At 41.7% G+C, this 21,670-nt stretch overlaps 1 protein-coding gene across 20 annotated transcripts in view; it reads right to left on the reverse strand.

Annotated features, from left to right (window-relative positions):
* rims2a (regulating synaptic membrane exocytosis 2a) overlaps positions 1-21,670 on the reverse strand; it is a 702,781-nt gene that overhangs the window by 183,273 nt on the left and 497,838 nt on the right. The gene's annotated exons all lie outside the window — the stretch shown is intronic.

The following is a 21,670-nucleotide window of genomic DNA, read 5'->3' on the forward strand; positions in this document are numbered from 1 at the left end:
AACTTGCAGCTACTGGAGGTAAAACAAAAAGAATCAAAATAATCACCTCCTTCCCCCTCTGCACCAAATTTCCATTTGCAATAAATCCCTGACTTTGACACTTAGTTCACAAAACACTCAATTCCAAGATCATTCTGTACTATATAGACACACACACAGAGGGATCTGGGTGTGCAAGTCCACAGATCCTTAAAGGTGGCAGCACAGGTGGAAAAGGTGGTGAAGAAGGCATATGGCATGGTTGCCTTTATTGGACGGGGCATAGAGTATAAAAGTTGGCATATGATGTTGCAGTTAGAACGTTGGTTAGGCCACATTTGGAATACTGTGTCCAGTTCTGGTCGCCACACTACCAGAAGGACGTGGAGGCTTTGGAGAGAGTGCAGAAAAGTTTTACCAGGGTGTTGCCTGGTATGGAGGGTATTAGCTATGAGGTGAGATTGAGTAAACTGGGATTGTTCTCCCTGGAAAGACGGAGGTTGAGGGGCGACCTAATAGAAGTTTATAAAATTATGAAGGGCATAGATAGGATGAACAGTTGGAAGCTTTTTCCCAGGTCAGAAATGACAAACACAAGGGGTCACAAGCTCAAGGTAAGGGGGGCAAGGTTCAATACAGATATGCGGGGGACGTATTTTACACAGAGGGTGGTGGGGGCCTGGAATGCACTGCCAAGCAAGGTGGTTGAGGCAGACATGCTAGGATCATTGAAGACTTATCTAGATAGCCACATGAACAGACTGGGAATAGAGGGATACAAACGGATGGTCTAGTTAGGAACACATGATCGGTGTAGGCTTGGAGGGCCGAAGGGCCTGTTCCTGTGCTGTATTGTTCTTTGTTCTACACATGAGATGAAACGTCATGGTCAGTTTGATCTAATGCTAAATATAAGAATGATAAGCACTGAAGTAATAGAGAAGATGAGACTGCATATTTTAAATGCTGCAAAAAAATCAAATGCTGACATCGCTGTCTACCTACTTCACCTAGATAACAAGGACACCTATGTCAGACTCCTATTTATTGACTACAGCTCAGCCTTTAAACAGCATTATTCCCATGAAACCCATCTCCAAACTCCGTGGCCTGTTCCTCGGCACATCCCTCTGCGACTGGATCCTGAACTTCTAACTCACAAACCACAATCAGTAAGGAGAGGAAACAACACTTCCTCCATCATCCTCAACAACAGTGCACCACAAGGCTGTGTTCTCAGCCCCCTATTATACTCCTTATACACCTATGACTGTGTGGCCAAATTCCCCTCCAATTCAATTTTCAAGTTTGCTGATGACACCACTGTAGTGGGTCGGATCTCAAACAATGACAAGACAGAATACAGGAATGAGGTAGAGAATCTGGTGAACTGGTGCAGCAACAATAATCTCTCCCTCAATGTCAAGAAAACGAAGGGGATTGTCATTGACTTCAGGAAGCATAAAGGAGAACATGCCCCTGTCTACATCAATGGGGACGAAGTAGAAAGGGTCGAGAGCTTCAAGTTTTTAGGTGTTCAGATCACCAACAACCTGTCCTGGTCCCCCCCATGCTGACACTATAGTTAAGAAAGCCCACCAACGTCTCTACTTTCTCAGAAGACTGAGGAAATTTAAAATGTCAGCTATGACTCTCACCACCTTTTCCAGATGCACCATAGAAGGCATTCTTTCTGGTTGTATCACAGCTTGGTATGGCTCCTGCTCTGCCCAAGACCGCAAGGAACTATAAAAGGTCATGAATGTAGCCCAATCCATCACACAAACCAGCCTCCCATCCATTGACTCGATCTACTTCCCGCTGCCTCGACAAAGCAGCCAGCATAATTAAGGACCCCACGCACCCCGGACATTCTCTCTTCCACTTTCTTCCGTTGGGAAAAAGATACAAAAGTCTGAGGTAATGTACCAACCGACTCAAGAACAGCTTCTTCCCTGCTGCTGTCAGACTTTTGAATGGACTTACCTTGCATTAAGTTGATCTTTCTCTACACCTTAGCTATGACTGTAACACTACATTCTGCACTCTCTCGTTTCCTTCTTTGTGAACGGAATGCTTTGTCTGTATAGCACGCAAGAAACAATATTTTTCACTGTATGTTAATACATATAACAATAAATCAAATCAAATCAAAATCAAATCTACTTAAGGACCCCCAAGGATCCATGGCATCTCTCCTCCTCCTCTCCACCAGTGACTCCTCCTGTGACCTTTCAGTTCTACTAATAGGTCATTGACCACAATGTTAACTCTGTTTCTCTCTCCACAGATGCTAACCAAGAGTGATGTAGATTCACATGAAATAGACTGAATATCTCAGACATTGAGGCATATATTTTCCTCTGTGTGCAAAACTAAAACAAAATTCGCTGAATTATAATTAGTTGAGTCAAATAATTTTAGTTAAACTTACAGACAGAAGTTATAATCTCTGGATTATTACCTGAGCCACATGCAAGTTGGCAAAGAGTACGTAAAATTAGAGAGATGAATACGTGGTTCAAAGACTGGTGTGGGATTGGCATCAGTACTGGGGAAAGTGGGGGCTGTACCGTTGGGATAGCCTACATCTGAACCACGCTGGGCCCAGTGTACTTGCGGACCATATAACTGAGGAAATAGAGAGGGCTTTAAACTAAAGAGAGGGGGTGAGGTTTCAGTTGCTTGGAAAGTTGGGAAGCCAAAGTTAAAGGTAGGAGTGCAGTTAGTGATGAGTCTGAGTGTCAACAGATAACTACAAGTAGCAACAGGTCATATGAACATTATATTACACCAAGGACTCAAACAAGAGCCCTAGACTAGGAGAGGGGGAGGGTTCCAAGAACGGAAGGTTTAAAGAAACTGAGGTATATGAGGGAGCAGTGGAACAGGATAGTGAGGGGAAATCTGACTATCATAGTGTGACAGGCCGGGGCAGGAAACGTGAATAAAAATATGCAAAACAGAGCAAATCCAGAATTATAAACTGAAAAAAAAGCTAAATGTACTTTATCTAAATGCACAAAGCATTTGCAACAAGATAAATGAGCTGAAAGCACAGATTGCAACATACAAGTATGACATATTCACTATTACAGAAATGTGGTTGCTGGGTGACCAGGACTGGGTGCTCAATATTCTAGGATATACAATGTTCCAAAACAACAGACCAAAGCAGAAAGGAGATGGGGAGCTTTGTTAACTAAGGAAGGTTTCAAAGCAGTTCTGAATCGTGATATAAAGGCAATAGATAGTGATGTAAAGTTGGTTTGGCTTGAAATCCTGAATAGGAAGACAAGGGTAGGAGTAGTCAACAGACCTCCAAAATGTGACCTCTCAAGAATGGGGAACTATGAAGGGCATATTTGAAGGGAACTGCATTTATCATGGGAGATTTTAACCTGCATCTTGATTGGACAAACCAATCTGGCAAAGGTAGCATAGAAGAATAATTCGTGGAGTGCATCAGGGATTGCTTTTTTAGAGCAGTACATTGTGGAACCTACCCGGGAACGGGCTATTTTAGATTTAGTTTTGTGTAATGAAGGATTAGTAAGGGATCTTGTGGTTAAGGATCCCCTCGGGGTAGTAGTCACAATATGATAGAAATCGAGATACAGTTTGAGGGTGAATGCCAGTGTCTTCAACTTAAATAAGGGCAATGATAATAGTATGAGGGAGGAACTGTCTAAGGTAAACTGAGTAAACAAGCCAAGATACAGGTCAGTAGATGAGCAGTGGCAGATATTCAAGCAGCTGGTCCAAAACACTCAGGAATTTATCCCAATCAAAACAAGGGTTTCCACGAGGAAGAGGCAACATTCAAACAGTAAGAGGTTCTTGGAAATATAAAAAGGAAGTGGGCGGCTAAGGTATGTGTGCGACCTCTACTGAATAAGACAGGTGAATTGATGACAGCAAACAAAGAAATGGCAGATATGTCAAATAAATTTTTGCCTCAGTCTTCACAGTGCAAATAATCCTAAGGTATCAGATGGGCTGTTTTCAAATAACATGGCAAGGGTTTACAAAAATCCCAATCACAAGGGATAGAGTATTAGAGAAACTCAAGGGGTTAAAGATGGACAAGTCACTAGGACCCGATGAACTGTATGCTAGGGTTTTAATGGAAGTGGCTGCAGAGATAGTGGACCCATTGGTTGAAATTTTTCGTAACTCACTAAATTCCAAGAGGACACCGGAAGTTGGAAAACAGCCAATGTGACACCCTTGTTCAAAAGGGGAGAAAGACAGAAGGCAGGGAACTATGGGCCAGTTAATTTAACATATATTATTGGCAAGATGTTGGAGTTAATAATCAACAAGCAAATAGCTAATCATTTAGGAAAGCCGAATATAATCAAACCTGGTCAATATGGTTTTATGAAAAGTAAATCATGTTTGACAAATTTGCTTGAACTCTTTGAGGATGTAATATTTGATAGATCGAGGAATAGAGGACCATGGCGAAATGATACAGAAAAGTAATTGAGGCCGGCATAGATCAGCCATAATTGTATTGAATGACGGGGCTGGCTTGAAGGGTCTGGTGGCCCACTCCTGCTTCTTTCTTGTGTTCTTGAGTATCCCTTGAAACCATTAAAATCTATCTCTTTCTTGAATACATTCAGTGACTTGGCCTCCACTACCTCCTGTGGTAGAGAATTCCACAGGTTCAGTACCCTTTGAGTGAAGAAACTTTTCCTCAACTCAGTCCTAAATGGTCTACCCTGCACCCTGTGTATGTGTGCCCTGGTTCTAGATTCCCGAACAAGGGAAAACATCCTCCCTGCATCTAGTTTGTCCAGCCCTATTAGAATTTTATATGTTTCAATCTGATCTCATCTCATTCTTCTAAACCCTCGTGAGTTCCAACAATCCCAGCAGTACCAAGAATGCATCAATGGCAGCTTCTGGGATTGCAGGAGAAGAAGGCGATTGGATCCCCACAGCAGGTAAGTTGTGGGCAGTGAAGGTTTGGGTATGTCAGGGAGGGGGTTTAAGGCTATGGGCAGGTAGGAAGGAAGGTTTGCTCTTAAGGGAACTGTACCGCAAACAGCAGCCCCAAAGAGCGGACCCCACTTCCTTCCTGCCCTTTGAAGAACTTATTTTTAAAAATCAGGTTGCCCGCTCCTTCCCAGACCAAACATTTCACAGCGTGGACAGCATATTATCAGGGTCAATTGGCTTGGTTATGAGGCTAATTGACTCTGGATTGTTTAATCAAGTGTGGCTTGCAGGCTGATAATTTTGGTACCGACCTATCACCCCCCCATCCCCATATTATGGGGGTGAGTTTGGAGGTGGATGGGAAGGTAGTGGGCTGGGCACTCGCTCTATTTTACATGCGCCAAACCTTTAAAACACACCCAGTGGGGACACCAAAAACACAGCCCCCCCTTCTCTGATCCAGATAAATATATTATACCACAGCTTTACACCATTCTCAAATACATGCTAAACTACAATAAAGCCCCAATCACAGGAATTGTTTCTTAGAATGTAAATATAAAGAGCATGCACACAGCAGCTGGTGAAAGAATTGTGACAAAACCAGGAATCAGCCTGGAGCTAGAATCTATCTTGTCACAAGGCTGTGAGTTATCGAGAAATGTTTCATATTGCTTCAATGAGAAATGGTGTCTTTTAATTTCATTTCCAAGCCTAGTCAGCTCAAGTCTAAGGACATCCATATCAATTAGTGTGATTGTTTCCATGGCAACTGTAAATGGGGCTCACGCAGCTCAATCACACATTGTGCAAGAGTCAGTAAAACAAAAAGAACAAGGCTTAGGCAGCTTAATACTGACAGGATGAATAATTAAAACCCTTTGAGGAGGGAAATATGGACTCGCTATTAACATCCCTCATAAGACATAGGAGCAGAATTAGGCCACTCGGCCCATTGAGTCTGCTCCGCCATTCAATCATGGCTGATATTTTTCTCATCCTCATTCTCCTGCCTTTTCCCCGTAACCCCTGATCCCCTTATTAATCAAGAATCTATCCCTGTCTTAAAGACACTCAATGACCTGGCCTCCACAGCCTTCTGCGGCAAAGGGTTCCACAGATTCACCACTCTCTGGCTGAAGAAATACCTCCTCATCTCTGTTTTAAAGGATCGTTCCTTTAGTCTGAGATTGTGCCCTCTGGTTCCAGTTTTTCCTATTAGTGGAAACATTCTCTCCACATCATGATGGGTGATAGGTTAGAATTTGTACACAGGGACTGGATCTCCAACTGGCCATTTATTTTTCCATTTAATCAAGAAGTGGGACACTTCATTAACATATTTAAATCAGTTTCCAGAATGTATTTGGGAGCTCTATTTAAATGTTAACAGTTGGTACCCTAGTTCTCTAAGATTCAGAAAACCTGTCAACAAAATTGAGACAGGACCTACAAACTCCAGAAGTTATGCTTTTTACAGCATTCCTTGTGGGTCAGGGGGAGTGCTCATGCTGGTCCCTCAAGAATGCCTTTGACCTCACCTCTCTTCTTTCATCTCACTCTGATCAGTGTCCTCAACCGCACAATCTTCAACCAATAGCTCTTTTCTTTACAACTGTTCTCTGTCTCCTTTCCCTCTGCCACCCCACAACCAAGCCATGATCAGTATCTTACTCCCTCTTAAGAGACATTGCCCAAGTCAGACAATTTAGCAACCTGTTGGAAGAGAATGGAAGAAAAATATTTCTGATGATGTCCTGTCCTCAAATTTGGCATGATCTTTGTTTGCTGGGTTTGCCCTCTTCGCAGCATACATAAATATTGGGCCCCATATCTCTGCCTAGCTCTATAAAGTGTTACAGAATGATATCAAGTCATTGTAAATTTAATAATTAAATAATTGAAAAAGAAATAAAATTAATTAAAGAGAATCTCTTCATTATTTGACAAATTCACTGTGAAACAAATGCATTTTCATCTTCCTTTGACAAATTCAACAGTGGGACTGATACACTTGTTTAAAGATTATTGATTACAATATTCATTGCCAAAACAGTTACATCAGAAAATGAAAATCCAAAAGGTTACTAAATATAACAAAACATCTTCCAAATACGAGCTTTTTAATTGCTGGAATACTGGATATTATATTGCTGATTTTCAGCCAATGAAAATTGTTTTCGTATTTTAAAATCTTCATTCCCAAAATGGATGGTGAGAACATGGAGTCAAAAGAATAAGGGTGTTAAACATTCTGTAATGTTGGGCAAAGAGTTAAAATGATTAGGCAAGGAGCAAAATATAAATACATTTAAATAAACCAACAAGATGGTTTCAGGGTTAATATTACAGTACACAACTATTCCTCATGTAGCACTAATTTAGTTTTTCTCCCCCAGTAAATGAACTGAATGCAAATGAAGCTAGTCAGCCCAAGAAGCCTGGAGATTTTATCAATTTGCCTTCAATCGAAGGTTTGAAAGGGCTTTATTTTCTTAATTTAAAGGACTTTGTATTTTCGGCACATCGAACCTTATTATATTTAGTGGGGTGCGTCATGTTGGCAGGTTGGTAGAGTTTTGGGACAAAGTGTGGTTTCCCCAAAGTCTGTGGGGAGTGTTCAGCACAGGAGCTGCTCAGCTCAGTGCTACAATCAGCGGTAAATGAGGAGGCAGCTTCAAATTTTTGTGATGCTCCACTTTAATGGGTGTGACCAGGTCAGAAGTCATGACCCTGAAGCCAAAGAATAGGCTAAAAGTTTTAGCCCCAGTTGTTTTGGATGGTCCTTCTGATCTGTGAACTCTAGGCATGGTACCTGGTTATTGGATAGACTGTAGTCATGCTCTAGTACTTACTTAACACTTGTTTATTAGTACGACATCTAAACAGGTTACAGTCAGCATGGTGCTCTTGATCATGGGTGCATTGCAACCTCTCGGTCTGGTATAACACATGATTGACTGATGTCAGTAATACATCATCAACTATGTCCTAGATTAGTATATCCATTCTGTTAAACCTTTATGCTACACCTCCCCACAAATATGATAGCTACTTTTTAACAATGTGGAACTATGGGGGCGATCTTAGCAAAAATATTCTAAGTGCCGAACGAGCGTGAAAACAGGAGAGTTTCAGACCCGTTTTCTCGGTGAGAGAAAAATTCAAATCTTACCACACTTAGAGAAAACAACGAAGCAAAGTTTGTTCTCACCAGTAGGGTAAGTAGACGGAATTTATTCATGCCAGGAAGCCAGCTGATGACTGCTAGAAGATGCTATTCCTCACGTGCCTGATCTCCCAAAACGTTATGCACAATAGTACGTAGTGCATCAAGAGATTGTCACTCCCCAGTCATTGCACCACACACCCCCTCCCAATTGCATCCCTGCCTCCCTGATTGTATATGTGATCCTTGCTGATGAGGACCTCCACCGGGGAGACCGTTAAGGCAAGTTTGCTTGGATGATTATATCCCAGGCTCACTAATAATATTTAAATCAGGATTTACATATTAAAATCAGCCTTGCGCCCTTGCCGGCTACGAGGCTGATTATGTCGGCTTCACAGTGCTGACATCTTCATGAGAAGTGAGAAACCAGGTGCAAACCCAGTTTTTTGCCTTTTTTGCAATCTTACTAACTCGCCACGCTGACCGACCGGCGTGACGAGCCAGTAAGATCACCCCTTACATCTTTAATTACTGATTTTGCATTTCTATAATTCTCTTTTCACAACTACAGATTCTACCCAGTTCCACTCCTATTCTTCCCCCTCTCCAAGTCACAGACCTGGGGTATTCTATTTCCCACAGTATTCCCCGCTTTTAGGGAAGATGTCTTGGAAATATGTGGGCTTTTATCTCAGAGCGTATCATCTTCAGTAGAATGAGGCACAATTTTGCACATATTTAGCAAGTAGAGTGAAGGTTTCAGGATAACTGAACTGCAAGGACAATGAGTGATTTGCTCAGACTGGTCCAAGAGAGAAGGCTGAAGGGCATCAACCTTTGGACTCTGGGACGAGAAGAGGAGAAATCAAGACTCTGACGAATCTATTGTGAAACACCCAGAAGACAAATGATCGTCAACTCCATTAAAAGGTTACCCAGCCATATCATTCATAGCTGCATCAAAGGCAGAAAAGATATTAAGGATCTGAGATTCCAATGAATGTGGATGATGAAGGTAAAAAAAAAATTGACATTAATCCAGTAAGTCTTTCTGGAAAAGAGATGATTTCCCAATGGTATTTCAGGAGGAATGTCTGCTTTCTGTAGGCAGTGTTAAAAGAGCCAAACTTTCTTTGAGTGAGGTTGTTCCACTCGGGGCAATGTGAAGAATTGCTGACGATATGGAGACAAGACAATCGTACGCCATGGTATGAATCTCAACGACAAAATGAAGACAATTTTTTTGCAGACTAATTCAGAGACAAGTTTGCAGTACAGGATTTAAGAGTGGTAAGATTCTGCTACACCTTGTGCTGGCATACAGTTCCAGAGGGAAGAAGATTTTCAGCTGGGACTGAAGTATGGGCTTCAATTGACTTTCACCTCTAGAAATAGATGTTACCATCTCTTTGGCAATGTGATTCTCTATGGTGCTGTCATGGAATCAGGCAAGACATTCTCTTTGGGAAATTCTTCATGGACAACCAGTGATAGTCTAAGTATTATGGTGGTATATTCCATGGAATAAAGATCTCAATACTGCTCAGCTGTTAGAAACAAGGTTGACTCCTCAAGAAAGGCATCAGAGACTTCATATGGTGCATCTGTCAACTGGAAAGATGGACCAATCTTTGAGACCTCATCCTCCCACAGATCATTCAGTGCTTCAACGGCTTCTTCTTCATCACCTCATTCAAAAAAGAGCAGGCTTCATGCAAGATGATCACCACGTGCTGCAATGCCTTCTGTATCTGCCATCCCTGGCCTTACTTCATGAAGAACTGAGAGATTCATAACTTCAATCTCTGCTCATGGTCTAGCGCATATTGCCTCTGTGAAAGAAAGGAAGTTAACCATCGGTTATATGAACTTCCTCAGATTCTGAAGGCTGAATTTCCACTGGTTCTAAATAAAAGGTTAAAGATTGCTGCATGAAAGACAGTGGCTGAAATCCTTCAGTCTTGCATGCCCCGCTACTACTGCCAGCGAAAACAGAAAATTTGGCACTCAGCCAAATCTACATTCACTGCAGCAGGACCAGAGAATCCCAGCCAAGGGCGAAGTCAGTGTATTCCAGCCAGTGAGTTGCTCAAATGTTGGGCATCATCTGTTTTTTTCAGAGTTCCTATTGGCATGCCAACATCTCCTCCCAATAAGGATCTATGTTGATTGTGAAGAATGTTGGGAGAATCAACAATCTGTTGTCTCTTGTAATGAAGAGGAACAATAATCCTGCCTTTGATTAGAGGGTTTGAGCCAACTGGACCTTATAATTTAGTATCTGATGGATGAAGGTATATTGGTTGAAGCCAGTCTATATCATCTGCTATATGTCAATGCCAGATCTAGCATCAACTTTAAAGATGGTATTATAAACTTTAACTTGCACTGTAACTGACCAAGAGTGGAAACATTCACTATGAATCCACTCTATCAAATCTTTCACAATTTTAAAGTCCTCTATTAGGTCACCCTCAGTCTTCTATTTGCAACAAAAAAGGGACTGACAATCCTTTCCTGGTATATATACCCACATATTGCCTCGTGGGGATTTGATGGTGCAACGATATTGTTCCTGGACTGGTAATCCAGAGACCCACGGTAATGCTGTGGGGACCGAGGCTCAATCTCACCATGGCAGATGATGAAACTAGGAATTAAAAGTTTAAAGACAAACATAAAACCAACTCGGACAAAGAGTCATCTAGACTCAACACGTTGGCTGTGTTTTCTCTCCACAGATGCTGTCAGATATGCTGAGAGCTTCTAGCATTTTCTGTTTTTGCTTCAGATTCCAGCATCGGCAGTAATTTACTTTTACTAAAAAACCATCGCTGATTGTCATAAAAACCCATCTGGTTCACGAATGTCCTTTAGGGGAGGAAATTTTACTTTGTCTGGCCTATATACAACTCCAGATCCACAACAATTTGGTTGACTCTTAGAGTGACAGAGGTCTACAGCACAGAAAAGACCCTTTGGCCCATTATGTTGGCGCCAGTCAAAAACAACCACCTAACTATTTTAGTCACATTTTCCAGTACTTGGCCCAATACCTTGGCATTGCAAGTGCAAATCTAAACAATTAAATGTTGTGAGGGTCTCTGCCTCCACCACTCTTTCAGCCAGTAAGTTCCAGACACCCATCGCCATCGTTTGGATGAAAAGGTTTTTCCTTATATCCCCTTTAAACCTCTTGCCCCTTACCTTAAATCTATGCCTCCTGGTCATTGATCCCGCCACAAAGGGGAAAAGTTTCTTCCTATCTAGTACATCTACGCCCCTCACAATTTTATACAATAAATCAATTATTAAGGAAGTAACAGCAGCACATTTGGAAAATCATAATCTAATCAAGCAGAGTCAGCATGGCTTCATGAAAGGGAAACCATGTCTGACTAATTTATTGGAGTTTTTCGAAGAAATCTCAACCAGAGTAGATAGAGGGGAACCAGTAGATGTGTTGTATTTGGACTTCCAGATGGCATTTTGACAAGGTACCTCACAAAAGGTTAGATCATGAGATAAAAGCCCATGGTGTTGGAGGTAGTATATTGGCATGGATAAAAGAGAACTGGTTGATGGACAGGAAACAGTGAGTGGGAATAATGGTTCTTTGTCAGGTTAGCAAACAGTAACCACAGGGATCATCCATGCTGGGACCATAACTGTTTACAATATATATTAGTGACTTGGAGGAAGGAAGTGAAAAAACTGTAACCAAATTTGCAGATGATTCAAAAATAGATGGAAAGGCAAGTTGCAAGATGGATACAACAATTTACAAAGAGATATTGATAGGTTAAGTAAGTGGGCAAAACGCTGGGAAATGGGAGAATGTGGGAAAACGTGAAGTTGTTCATTTTGAAAGGGAGAACAAAAGAACAATATTAATTTAATGGGGAAAAATTGCAGAAACTGTAAAGGGACTTGGCAGTACTTGTGCATGAAAAATAGAAAGCAAGCACACTAGGTACAGCAGGTAATCAGGAAGGCCAATGGAAGGTTGGCCCTTATTTCAAGGGGTTTGGAGTATAAGAGTAGGGAAGTCTTGCTGCAAAAGTACAAGGTACTGGTGAGACCACATCTGGAGTACTGTGAACAGTTTGGGTCTCCTTATTTAAGGAAAGATATTATTTTATTGGAGACAGTTCAGAGATGGTCCACTCAGATGATCCCCGGTATGGAGGAGTTGTCTTATGAGGAAAGGTTAAACAGTTCAAACTCTACTCATTGGAATTTAGAAGAATGAGAGGTGATCTCATTGAAACAAGTGTCTGCTCCCAGTCCACTCTGGCCAAATCATATCTGATCTTATTAAAATCAATTTTCCCCAGTTTAAACTTTGATTTCTAGCCCACCCTTGTCTTTTTCCATAACAATCTCGAATCTAACTGAGTTATGATCACTGTCTGAAAATTGCTCCTCCATTGATATTTCAACCACTTGCCTGGCTTCATTACCAAAAATTAAGTCCAGGTCCGCCCCCTCTCTTGTAGGCACTTATATGTAATGGCTTAAAAACGTTTTCCTGAATGCATTTTAAGAATTCTGCTCTCTCTAAGCCTTTCACACGATGATTACCCAAGTTAATGGCAGGGAAGTTAAAATCCCCCACTATCATGACCCTATTACTTTACACTTTTCTGAAATGTACCTACATATCTGCTCTTCTATTTCCCTCGGACTGTTAGGGGGCCTGTAGAAAATTCCCAGCAATGTGATTGCTCTTTCTTGGTTTTTAAGTTCTACCCATATGGCTTCATTAGATGAGCCTTCTAAGATGTTGTCCCTCCTGACTGGCGTAATTGACTTCCTGATCAAAATTGCGAAGTATCACGCTGAAGTATCTCTGCATCTTCCTCACAGCTCACCCTCCCACCCAACTTTGATCCAGCACTGCTCCATCCCTTGCTGGGCCTTCTACATATTGATGCAAAAAACTCCCCTGAATCCATTTCAAGAAATCCTTTTACGCTCTTTACAATATGACTATCCCTATTTATATTGGGGAAGTTGAAATCTCCTAGTATAATTACCCAACTATTATTCTTACACACCTCAGTAAATTGTTTACATATCTGCTCCTCTATTTCTTGCTAACTCTTTGGGGGCCTATCATACACTCCCAGTCTCCTTTATATCCCTAAATTCTATGCAAAGCCTCACTTGAAGACCCTTCCAGGATATCATTTCTCCTTATTGCAGTAATTGACTCCTTCATTAATAGTGTAACACCACCTCCAATTTGTTTACACCCTCTGTCTCGCCCTAAAGATCATTAATAAAGCAATTGAAAATGTTTGGGCCTTGGACATTTTCCTGAGGAATTCCTGCACAGACATTTGGGGGTTGAGAGGACAGACCTCCAACAAGCACAATCATCATCCTTTGTGCTCATCAGGACTCCAATCTGTGGAAAGTTTTCACCCTGTTTCCCACTGATTTTAATTTTTCTCAGGTTCCTCAATGCCATACTTGGTCAAATGCTGCACTGATGTCATGCCAGTCTCATCCCATTTTCTTCAGCTTTCTTAGACCAAGGCTAAGTCTGAGGTCTGGAGCAGAATGGTTCTGGCATACATTCAGCACTACCTCTAACTTATACTAAGCTCTGATACAATGGTGTCAGTGGATACTTGGCTTAAAAAATGTTTTTATTTGATTTTCTTTGAACATTTCTGTGTAGTGGTTGTAAAAATATTGGAAACAGAAGCAAAAATGCTGTTCGACTGAGTGGAGGTGAGGTCATGTGATAGTCTCCAGGAATATGTCCAAGCAGAACTGGCAACCTGACTTAATATTTACTATGAATGATATTTGGAGTTTAATAAAATATATAAGGCAGAGAGTTTAAAAAATAATTGGGCTTCATGAAGAATAATATGTATATTAGATATTGTACAGATATTTGGACAAAAATAAAATCACTCCTAATTTTACCTTCCCATTGGTCAGATTATGTAACTAAAATAGGGCTGTAGATTGGAATCAAGATAAACAACAGCAGGAACACAATGTTCCTATCTAGGGCCTGGCATTCTTGTTTTCACTACTTTTAACAAAGGAAATGAACATGAGTGAAAATAGGAGGGGTGAAGGTGGGCGTTACATTAAATTCATTTTAAATCCTGGTTTTAGAATTCCATGATGTGGAGATGCCAGCGTTGGACTAGGGTAAACACAATAAGAAGTCTCACAACACCAGTTAAAGTCCAACAGGTTTATTTGGTAGCACAAGCCACTAGTTTTCGGAGCGCTGCTCCTTCGTCAGGTAAGTGGGAGTTCTGTTCACAAACAGGGCATATAAAGACACAAACTCAATTTACAAAATAATGGTTGGAATGCGAGTCTTTACAGGTAATCAAGTCTTAAAGGTACAGACAATGTGAGTGGAGAGAGCGTTAAGCACAAGTTAAAGAGACATGTATTGTCTCCAGACAGGACAGTTAGTGAGATTTTGCAAGCCCAGGCAAGTCGTGGGGGTTACAGATAGTGTGACATGAACCCAAGATCCCAGTTGAGGCCGTCCTCATGTGTGCGGAACTTGGCTATCAGTTTCTGCTCAGCGATTCTGCATTGTCGTGTGTCGTGAAGGCCGCCTTGGAGAACGCTTACCCAAAGATCAGAGGCCGAATGCCTGTGACCACTGAAGTGTTCCCCAACAGGAAGACAACACTCTTGCCTGGTGATTGTCGAGCGGTGTTCATTCATCCGTTGTCGTCGCGTCTGCAATGTCTCTCTAATATAGCATGCCTCGGGACATCCTTTCCTGCAGCGTATGAGGTAGACAACATTGGCCGAGTTGCAAGAGTACCTGGCGGATGGTGTTCTCACGTGAGATGATGGTATCCGTGTCGATGATCCGGTACGTCTTGCAGAGGTTGCTGTGATAGGCTTGTGTGGTGCCGTGGTCACTGTTCTCCTGAAGGCTGGGTAGTTTGCTGCGGATAATGGTCCGTTTGAGGTTGTGCGGTTGTTTGAAGGCAAGAAGTGGGGGGTGTGGGGATGGGCTTGGCGAGATGTTCGTCTTCATCAATGACATGTTGAAGGCTTTGGAGAAGATGTCATAGCTTCTCCGCTCCGGGGAAGTACTGGATGACAAAGGGTACTCTGTCCGCCGTGTCCCTTCAATATGTCATTGAAGAAGACGAACATCTCGCCAAGGCCATCTCCACACCCCCACTTCTTGCCTTCAAACAACTGCACAACCTCAAACAGACCATTGTACACAGCAAACTACCCAGCCTTCAGGAGAACAGTGACCACGACACCACACAACCCTGCCACAGCAACCTCTGCAAGACGTGCCGGATCATCGACACAGAGAACACCATCCACCAGGTACAAGGTACATACTCTTGCAACTCGGCCAACGTTGTCTACCTCATACGCTGCAGGAAAGGATGTCCCGAGGCATGGTACATTGGGGAGACCATGCAGACGCGACGGCAACGGATGAATGAACACCGCTCGACAATCACCAGGCAAGAGTGTTCTCTACCTGTTGGGGAGCACTTCAGCGGTCACGGGCATTCGGCCTCTGATCTTTGGGTAAGCGTTCTCCAAGGCGGCCTTCACGACACACGACAACGCAGAATCGCTGAGCAGAAACTGATAGCCAAGTTCCGCACACATGAGGACGGCCTCAACCGGGATCTTGGGTCACACTATCTGTAACCCCCACGACTTGCCTGGGCTTGCAAAATCTCACAAACTGTCTTGTCTGGAGACAATACACATCTCTTCAACCTGTGCTTAACGCTCTCGCCACTCACATTGTCTGTACCTTTAAGACTTGATACCTGTAAAGACTCGCATTCCAACCATTATTTTGTAAATTGAGTTTGTGTCTTTATATGCCCTGTTTGTGAACAGAACTCCCACTTACCTGACGAAGGAGCAGCGCTCTAAAAGCTAGTGGCTTTTGCTACCAAATAAACCTGTTGGACTTTAACCTGGTGTTGTGTGACTTCTTACTGTGTTTAGAATTCCAACCACATCAGAAACAGGAGAAATAAATACATGAACTAGACAGCACAGCACTAGTTATTCAGCACAAATAGTATGTGCTGGTGTTTATACTGCACACAGTCCCCTCCCATTCCAACTACTTCACCTCTTCATCTTGAAGTGTATAAAATTATGAATGATTTGGATAGAATAGACAAGGAGGCTGTATTTCCCTTGGTTGAGGGGTCCATAACCAAGGGCATAGATTTAGAGTAAGAGGTAGGAAGTTCGGAGGGGATCACCTGAAGGATGATCTGGAACTGACTGCATGAAAGTTTATAAGGATAGAAAGCCTCAAAACATTGAAAAAGTACTTGGATATATATGCATTTGAAATGAAGTGACCTACAGGCTACAGACCAAGACTGAAAAAGTGGGATTATGCTGGATGGCTTCTATTCAGCCCACACACACAATGGGCCAAATGGCCTCATTCCATGCTGCAAGTATCTAAGATCCTGTGGTTCTTCCTCAGTATTTCAAGAAACCTTTTATTTATTTTGATCTCATGTAATCATATAGTTTTCTTTTGAAAACACCCAAGCAATTTTCCTTCATGACTTCATATGGCAGTGAGTTCCATGTTCTGGTCACTCAGTGAAGTCATTTCACCTTCTTTTCCTATTAGATTAATTGATATCAATCCTGAAAATATCCAGTTTTGGATTTTCCCACAAGCGGAAATATTGGCCCAGATTTTCATTTTTAAGAAAAGCATTTCATGGGATGTGGGAGTTGCTGGCTGGACTAGCATTTATTGTCCATCTCTAATTGCCCTTGAGAAGGTGGTGTGAGCTGCCTTCTTGCTGCCTCTGCAGTACAGAATTCCAAATATTCACCACCCTCAGAGAAGAAATTCCTTCTCGAAATGGTAGCTCTTATTCTGAGACTGTGTCCCTGGTTCTAGAGCCCTCCCATCCTGGAGCATGCATAAACACCATGGAATCATCGGTGCCCAGCCCCCATCCTGGCTGAAAGAGAGAGGGAAAGTCATTGTAGAAGCAGTTTGAAGATGATTGAGTTTCAAACTCCGAGTGATGTCCTGTGGGTGTGTTGACTAGTCATTGAGAATCAGGAACAGCTCACTTAAGTGTCAATATTTCCTCAGCCACTGGAGTGCTTTCCCTTGTCCCTACTGACTTCAGCTTTGCCAGTGGGTTCTTTGGGGCCATACTTAGTCCAATGTTGCACTCATCTTAAGCATTGGAACTCCCACCTCTCGTCTGGCATTTAGCTCTGTGTCCATTCCTGAATGCACAGGTACACTAGCAGAATGGTCTCCTTCTACCTGTACAATTTTATGATCATGTGGGGTGTAAGTAATGGTATATAAAGATTAATAACCCACCTGTATAAAAAGCACAAAATGGTGGAACTGGCTCAAGGCCTACTCCTGTTTCTATGTTCCCAACCAATTATAAACATGTAGTTCCTTGAACATATAGCAGAGAAATTATTTGTTCTTAGACTGCACCTTATCCACATCGCAGAAAAATGGATAGCTTTGGTTGGAGGGAGAAATTCTTGGAATGATACCAACTCTTCTTCCTGGCATCGCTGTAGTCCACCTGAACTACATGACAACCAGATGGTGCCTTGGCGGAACGTGTCACCTAAAGGCCACACCTACAAAATGCAACACACACTCAGTATGAACCTGGATTGAGACTTGAATCCAGAATCTTCTTACCTAGAGAGGAAGATGCTACCAGTGAAACCAAGATGATACTCTAAATCGGATCTGATCTATACTACAGCAAAGGTGCCTCACAGAGGAAAGTACAATGGCCAGAAAGACTAATTGTGGCCCCCAGTGTACATAACTTGCATGTCTATGATGGTATTATATTATTAGGACTAAAACTCATTTTAATAGCAAATTATGGGCTGCAGTTGACACATTTCACAGCATTGTAACCATATATTTGGCAGGTTAAAGAAAAAATAAACATTTTACTATTGAAATCAATATAATTTACTGCCATGCAAACCTCAAAACTGGATGAAAATACTCTATCCCAACCCAAAGTGCACCCCTTACATGATACAGTGGATATTGGTAAGTTACTTTACATCATCATAGCACCATGACCAGAGGACTGCAGAGCTTCTAGAATAAGACCAATCATCAGTTTCAAGGAGCAACTGAGAGTTTTAGTTTAAAAAGACTATCAGAACTCTGTACAATTGGTTTTGATAGAAACACAAGAGTTTCTGCTGCATCTAACCACTGTGCCACCGTGCCGCCTTGCTGGTGGCACAGTGGTTAGCACTCCTGCTTCACAGCTCCAGGGTCCCGGGTTCGATTCCCGGCTCGGGTCACTGTCTGTGTGGAGTTTGCACATTCTCCTCGTGTCTGCGTGGGTTTCCTCCGGGTGCTCCGGTTTCCTCCCACAGTCCAAAGATGTGCGGGTTAGGTTGATTGGCCAGGTTAAAAATTGCCCCTTAGTGTCCTGAGATGCGTAGGTTAGAGGGATTAGTGGGTAAATATGTGGGGGTAGGGCCTGGGTGGGATTGTGGTCGGTGCAGACTCGATGGGCCGAATGGCCTCCTTCTGCACTGTAGGGTTTCTATGATTCTATGATCTTCATTTGGTCATTTTATATCAATCCAACAATTGTGCATAGATTACCTATAACAAATGTTGATACAACAGGCTAGATTTTATGCACTAGAGCTAAAGGACATCTGAAGTTTATTTATTTATAAAGTTTTATAAAGCTTTGCATGGTCTGTGTCCCACCCATGGTGGGAGGGATGGTAAAATTCAACCCTATCTGTCTAGACAGGTTTCTTTACCTTGCAGAAGACAGGTCCCCTGGTATGAATATATGCAGTTTCTAGCAAGCAATCAGTTTACGCTGATAATTTGAAATCAGGAAGCAAATCACTTTGGGTTACGTACTTCCTAATGTCAATCAGTCAGTCATCTATTTCAAATAGCCATTTCAAACACCAACAGTTCTCCTAGTTGATTAGAAAACCATGCTCTGAGGTAGCTTAAAAATACAATGGTAAGAGTGGAAAGGATGTCTTCTTGATTTATGCTGAAATTTCAGACACAAAATATATTGAAGTATATGTTTAAGATTTGGTGATGTTTCTGCAAATGAACTGGTTTATAAAACTAATGTCTGGACTGCTCCATGATCTTCAGCAACAGGATATTAAACAAAATGATTATTCAAAACTTTAGTGATCACCTCATGTTCAGAGGGGGGAATACTTGAATATCAACTGCTACATGTGACTCTAAGCAGGGAAGACAGCAACAGCAAAGACTCAAGGGGCAAAGGGAGCTTGTCACTACACTAAATACCTAACTATCACACAGAGAAAGGAACTACCTAGGTCCACACATAGGAAGAGAGGGGATCCTTTGAGAACTAACTATAAGAGTATCTATCTATATCAGAAGGATTGGGTAAATTTTACCTGACATCATTTTCAGAGGAGCTCCTTTGTAAATCCTCTTTTTTCCTTTGCCTTGTTCCTGTCTCTTCCTCACATTCCTCTGGCTCACACTGCTCTTCCTCATAATCCTTCGGCTCACATTCCTCTGGCTCACATTGCTCTTCCTCATAATCCTTCGGCTCACATTCCTCTGGCTCACATTCCTCTGGCTCACATTGCTCTTCCTCATAATCTTTTTGCTCATTATCTTTTTGCTCACATTCCTCTGGCTCACATTCTTCTTCCTTTGGCTTGTCTTCTTCCCCCAAGTCCTGATTTTCCTCTTTTTCCTCATTCTGAGTTATTTCTTCCCTCTCCCCTTCTTCCTTTCCCCCCTCTTCTTCCTCTACCTCTGCCTCCAACTCAGCCTCTTCCTCCTCCCCTTCTTCCCCTCCTTCTTTCTTTTCTTCTAATGCTTTTGACCTCCTGTTGGTCTCAACACAAAAGTAATGAAAGCATGCAAAAAGAAAAAAAAATGAGGTTAGTTATAATTAAAGGAATAAGAGATTGCCAAGCACAATGAGAAGAATGGAAATAACCAATAAACAGAAAACTAACAAGAAGAAACATTGACAAGTATAAAATCCAAACACCAATTTAAATATAAGTGACGGATTCTAAAGTACAGTCACTGCTGTAATTCTTACATCAGGTCTAAGCACTTTGTAAAATTGCAATGCAATGAAAACATGTGGAGTTACACACAAATATACAAAACAGAAACCAACTATTGACTGGCATTGTCGATGTGCCTGTATTTAAAACCTCAATTGGTTCATTTTTCATTTATACAAACTTTTAAATGAAAGATTTAAGTAATTTTAATTTGATCCAGGTGAAGGCAAAGTTTTGAATTAATTGATCTCACTCCCATTGCAGGAAGCAACTGATTTGTATTCCTTCAAATGAGTGGTAGGCAGGCAATATGCTCTGGCAGGTTACTGCTTCTATGGCTCAGATGAAAATTTACCCCACTGACCTTCAATTGCTAGTTTTGCTTTGGCCCTTATTTTTTTTTACTTGTGTGTGCTTTGTGTCGGGCAAGCTAGAAAAAGTTAACAGTTAACAACATTTTTTAAAGAAGAATTATTAGAAATAATTGCACACGGCCACTGAACTTTGCGCTGTTCAGGGAGCGACTACTGACCAGCAAGTGGAAGTGGAAGGATTATCCCCTGATTCACAGTCCTTTAGGAAAGGAGTTGCACATCTACCATAACATGCATTGAGAAAGGATTGGGGGGTGCTTATGAGCTGTTTTGAACTTCTTTTCCTACAACCTATTTCATATTTACTGTAGTTGTGAATTATAATATAGATAGATTGTATCAAGTTTGGGGAGGCATTATTATTGAGCTTAAAAATGAATCCCTTCTTATGCTGTTGGTTTATCTGTTGTGTCCACGGTAAAATCTCATATGCTCCTTCAGAAGAATAATTACTCTCCACAGCTTTTGAGTACTTCTTCCCGTTCTAGCTCTTCCCATATGTTTTCACAAGTGTTTCTCAGGAAAGGCGTACAGCACAGGTCCATTGGTCAGATGAAGCAGAGGCGTCAGCAAAAACTGGCCCTTATGCTTTAGACAGAAATATGTCATTTGAGCAGGTTAATAAGTAACCATAGGATTGGTGGGAAATGAGGAAGTGCTGTATTAGGCTATGTGCAAATCAGTCAACATTTTACTTCAGCCAGCAGAAAGCTTTTGGAACTAATTAAGGTGTTTATGTCTGTTCAGAATCTGTAATAATACATCAAGCACTTAATGCAAAAATGTTCTCCTTCACAATTTATTTTGTATATTTTCCTGATGAAAACTTGTCGGCAAGAGGCTAGTTTGATTTAACAATGTTTGATGATTACCATCTAAAGGGAAGAAACAGAAAATAGTGGAAATATAGAGCATATCTCTCAGTTTCTGAAAAAGAGAAAACAATTGATTCATTTCTTGAGGAAAGAGGTTCAATTGGCACAACAAACATATGCCGGAGATATTAATCTGACCCTTTTCTCTTTTCATTGTTGATTAAATCTGCTGTGCATTTCCGAATTTCCCATATTTGCATTTCAGATGTCAGACACTGATGTATCTGTTACAGGAACGT

The sequence above is a fragment of the Mustelus asterias genome, chromosome 7, assembly GCF_964213995.1.
Source record: "Mustelus asterias chromosome 7, sMusAst1.hap1.1, whole genome shotgun sequence".
Taxonomy (NCBI): domain Eukaryota; kingdom Metazoa; phylum Chordata; class Chondrichthyes; order Carcharhiniformes; family Triakidae; genus Mustelus; species Mustelus asterias.